Source organism: Pelodiscus sinensis, chromosome 2, assembly GCF_049634645.1.
Source record: "Pelodiscus sinensis isolate JC-2024 chromosome 2, ASM4963464v1, whole genome shotgun sequence".
Taxonomy (NCBI): Eukaryota; Metazoa; Chordata; order Testudines; family Trionychidae; genus Pelodiscus; species Pelodiscus sinensis.
Window position 1 is genome coordinate 194,808,454 of NC_134712.1, and position 4,966 is coordinate 194,813,419.

The following is a 4,966-nucleotide window of genomic DNA, read 5'->3' on the forward strand; positions in this document are numbered from 1 at the left end:
CACCTCCAAGCTCCCTTGTACTGCTCCCCCACAGCATGTGCTTAACACAACTACCCCTTGGCTCTCCATTCTCTGGCTTCTCCTTTCTGTGCTGAACTCACCAGTTTTCCACCTCTCCTGGGCTAACCTACTTTCTACTGGCTTTTTGCCCTATGAGAGCCTCTGCATTTCCTGAGAGCCTTTCTAAGGGCAAGTTGCCCACTTATCCTTGCCTAGCTGTATCCCAGGCAGCAATCAATCAATGACAGGTGCACTGATTGGCTTTTAACCCCTTTGCTTAAGAGTGGGTGGGAACAAGCCTCATCAGAGGCAAGCTACCAAGTAAGTTCCACTTACTGGGGGGCAAATCAACCTTTCCATGGGCATTACAGTGGTGGAGACCAAACAGATTCCTAGCTTGGCAGAGAGATATAGGGAAATCCTTTCAGAAGGGTCTAGAAATTTTGAGTTTCAGCTTGCAGAATTTCCATGTAATCATATGGCCTGTGGCAGAATTTCTGATTATCTAGTCGGGATAGGCATTAAAAGGTCCTTGTCCACAATGAAGCAGTGCTCTGTGCCCCCCGGATTCTTGCAATTGCTGACCTAACATGGTTGAAAGAATTGGTTGTCCAGGTAATAGCCCATCCCACAGCACCTGTACAGGGAAGCCTCCCATTGCCTTAGCACAGTGGTCTCCAACCTTTTTACACCCAAGATCACTTTTTAAATCTCAGAACAGGCGAAGATCTACCGCCCCGCCCCTTCCTTGAAGCCCCGCTCCTTCCTTTAAGTCCCACCCTCTCTATTCTCCTCCTGTCCATCACTTGCTATCCCCAGCCCTTACTTACACACTCTGATAAGCAGTTTATTTTTAAATTATGCGATACATACAATTAAAATCACGTGATTATAGTTATGAAATAAATTTTCTGTTTTTTATTCATCCTATTTAAATCTAAAATGAAGCATTTATAATTATACATTTTGTGGGGACAGAGTTCTACGGCTGGGGGCAGGGGAGAGGGAACAGGGTGCTGGGAGGACAGAGGGCAGAGGACAAGGTTCTGCAACAGGGGGCAGAGTGCCAGTGGGGACAGGTTTCTGCATCTGGGGACAGGGTGCCAGTGGGGACAGAGTTCGGGGAGTGGGGACAGGAATGGGGACTGAGTTCTGTGGCTGGGACCAGGGGAGTGGGGACAGCCTTCTGTAGTTGAGGACAGGAGAGTGAGGACAGCGTTCTGTGGCTGGGGAGTGGGGTCTGGGGAGTGGGTTGCCAGAGGAGGCAGAGAGTCCCCTGCATCTCCCTCCTCCCAGGATTCTCCCCTCCCCCCCGGGAAACCAGCGTGCGCCTGCCCTGGGGCCAACCCGCCCCCCCCCGCGCAGAGAAGCCCCGCGCACGCGCGCCTGTCCCAGGGCCAACCCCTTGCGCAGGGAAGCCCCGCGTGCACTAGTCCCGGGGCCAACCCTCCTCCCCCGGCTTTTGTATGCCTTGAGGAGGTTTTCCACCAACAACCTGTAGTTGTCTGCCTTGTTGTTTCCGAGAAAATTTATTGCCACTAACTGGAAGGCTTTTCATGACGTCTTTTCCTTGCCACGCAGTGCTTGGTCAAATGCATCATCTCAAAGAAGTTCATGAATCTGAGGACCAACAAAGACACCTTCCTTTATCTTAGCTTCACTTAACCTTGGAAATTTTCCATGGAGGTACTTGAAAGCTGCTTGGCTACGTCTACACTGGCCCCTTTTCCGGAAGGGGCATGTTAATTTCAGCTATCGTAGTAGGGAAATCTGCGGGGGATTTAAATATCCCCCACGGCATTTAAATAAAAATGTCTGCCGCTTTTTTCCGGCTTTTAGAAAAGCCGGAAAAGAGTGTCTACACTGGCCCCGATCCTCCGGAAAAAGCGCCTTTGAAGTAGGAATAAGAGCCTCCGGAAAACGGCGCTTTTTCCGGAGGATCGGGGCCAGTGTAGACGCTCTTTTCCGGCTTTTCTAAAAGCCGGAAAAAAGCGGCGGACATTTTTATTTAAATGCCGCGGGGGATATTTAAATCCCCCGCGGATTTCCCTACTACGATAGCTGAAATTAACATGCCCCTTCCGGAAAAGGGGCCAGTGTAGACGAGCCCCTTGTGTTTTGTCCATGGCCTTGACAAAGTTCTTCATGAGACCCAGCTTGATGTGTAAGGGTAGTAACAAAATCTTCCTTGATTTAACAAGTGGTGGATGCTGAACACTTTTCCTCCCAGGCTCCAATGACTGTCGCAGTGGCCAATCTATCTTGATGTAGTGGGAATCTCTTGCACAACTATCCCTTTCACAGAGAAAACAGCAGTACTTTGTGTATCCAGTCTGCAGAGCAAGCAAGAGAGCAACAACCTTCAAATCGCCACAAAGCTGCCACTGATGTTGGTCATAGTTTATGCACCTCAAAAGTTGTTTCATGTTGTCATAGGTTTCCTTCATATAGACTGCATGACCAACTGGAATTGATGGCAAAACATTGCCATTATGCAGCAAAACATCCATGACTTCTAGGAATAACATGATGCAATTCATATCATGTATGACGCAATACCAGCTTCAGATTGCATCATTCATTGTTTTGGCTAAAAAGCAAGTACTGTCCAAACCCAGTCATAGATTTATTCATAGATCCAGTCAAAGATGTATTTTAGTCATTTCTGGTTTAAATTGAGATCCCTTCCCTTTATAACTCACTTATCCTCCGCCATTCGCAAGTCAAGGGTCGTATTTACTGACCCAATAGCATATCTTGAAAACTAGAACCAATCAACAATTTTAAGCATCATTTTCGTTCTCAGTGACCCAGAATTAGTAAAGTTTGACTACATTTATTTCAGAAGCATTTTGGCTGTAGAGCAGTGTAATCAGTGTTTGATGCCATGTTGCTGTAGCTGTGTCAGTTTCAGGGTATTACAGAAATGAGGTGGGTAAGGTAGTCTCTTTTATCCTTTACAAACCAAAAAATACCTTTACCAAACAAGGACTTTCCACCAGAGAAGAAGATCACATCAAGGAATTGGCCACCCAAATACCCCAAGATAATACAGAAATATAACCCTCTCTGACAACACACCCCGTGTAGTAACCTACACACTGAAACCCTTATATGGTATCATCAAACAGCTACAATCCATGCTCGATGGGGACCCCACCCTGAAATAAATTTTAGTAGCAGATCCTCTTCTGGTATTCAAACAACCCCTCACAATCTCTTCAAGATCACCATCAGAAGCAAGATCCCCACCAATTTAAAGCAGCACCAGACCCTGCCTGATCCAAAACCTGAAGAAATATCACGACTGTTACAATGATCAACACCCCCGACACACTTTGCAAGATCCAAGGGTCTTACACTACCTGTCAGCTGGTACAACTCTTGAATTAACTCACAAAGAAAAATGATAAAGGCAGAAACACCATAGCCCCTGGTGGTGAACAGTTTTCACAAAACAAGCACTCTACGTCTGACTTATTAGTCTTCATCCTCAAAGGAAACCTGCACAACTCTTTCAGAAGACAAACCTGGGATTCATTAAATTCATTACTCTACTAAACACTAAAAGTGATGGCTACAAATATTTATGGTTTATTATAACCATTTGTAATCCATTAGTGCCCCCCCCCCCCACACACTTTTGTTCTTTGACTAAGGGAGTGTTAACCAGCCACTTCACCTTGAATGGTTCCTTAGAATATGCACTAGCTACTTATGCTAAAAAGTTTTAGAGAGGTAGCCCTGTTAGTCTATAAATTTAAAAACAACAAAGTAGTCCTATGGCACCCAACTTAAATATATAAGATCATGAGCTTTTGTGGGTAAAATTCACTATCTTTTAGATCTTGTATTTAACTCTGACACCATAAGATCCTTTCCCAGGACTAAGAAATAGCACTGTATAGTTCAAAAACTTATCTCTCTCGTCAACTGAAGTTGGTCCAAGAAAATGTATTTCCTTACCCACCTTGTCTCTCTATTTCTTGTTTAGGAATTTTTTTGTAATTACCCCTGAATAATAAAATATGTGTTATTAGTAACATTATCATTCCCTCCCAAATATAAATGAACATATTAGGAAGATTTTTTTTTAAACATCAGTGATCAAAATATAAAATACGGGAATAGTTGTCCTGCCTGATAAATATGCATTACTATATTTGGGGAGGTTCCCAGTTATCTAGGGCAATACAATACTAATTAGTATGAATCTTGAAATAGTAACAAAGAACACTTTGACAGCTGCAGTTGATGGACAATTTAAAGATTCCACAGCCCCAACAATGAAATGTAGATTTACATGCTAGGTGACTGCTACTTTTTCGTAACCAAAGCAGTGCCTATTAGATCATGCCCGTTTCCTTGCGACAACAATTAAATATTAGTGTATGGCTTTCACTGAACAAGATAAGTGGCTCACCTGCTTCCTGACAACTGCAAGCAAACAAAGCACGAGCAAAGGTTGACGCCACACCTAGTTACCTGTTTATTTTCTTATTAGTTAGTCCGGTTAGATGTGAACAGATTGTAGTGCATGTTCTGCTAAAGAGTACAGAGTAGTGATCACATGCTGAAGAACCTGATAATACTGACTAGACAAATGTCTTTAGAAAGCAGATGCCATTATACCTTACTTATCCTTAAGGGCTTGGTCTTAGTCTATTGATGTCACAACACAATATTCAAGGTATTAAACAAGCAAAAACCATAGTGAAAACAAGAAAATCCTAGTCCCAGCTGGAAACTTTTTTGGGTGGGGTTCCTGTTTATTAAAATCCTTCCAAACTATTTGGCCATTTGCTATAAATTATTGTAACTGTGTTGCTTTCTGCGGTATATGGAATCTCATTGCATTCCTGCTCACTGGCTTCTGAGATTCAATATGAGTGTGTTAACCCTCCTAAGCAATCATTAGTGGAGTCCTCCACAGATACAAAGTTGGTATCTGCAGCCACATCTGCAA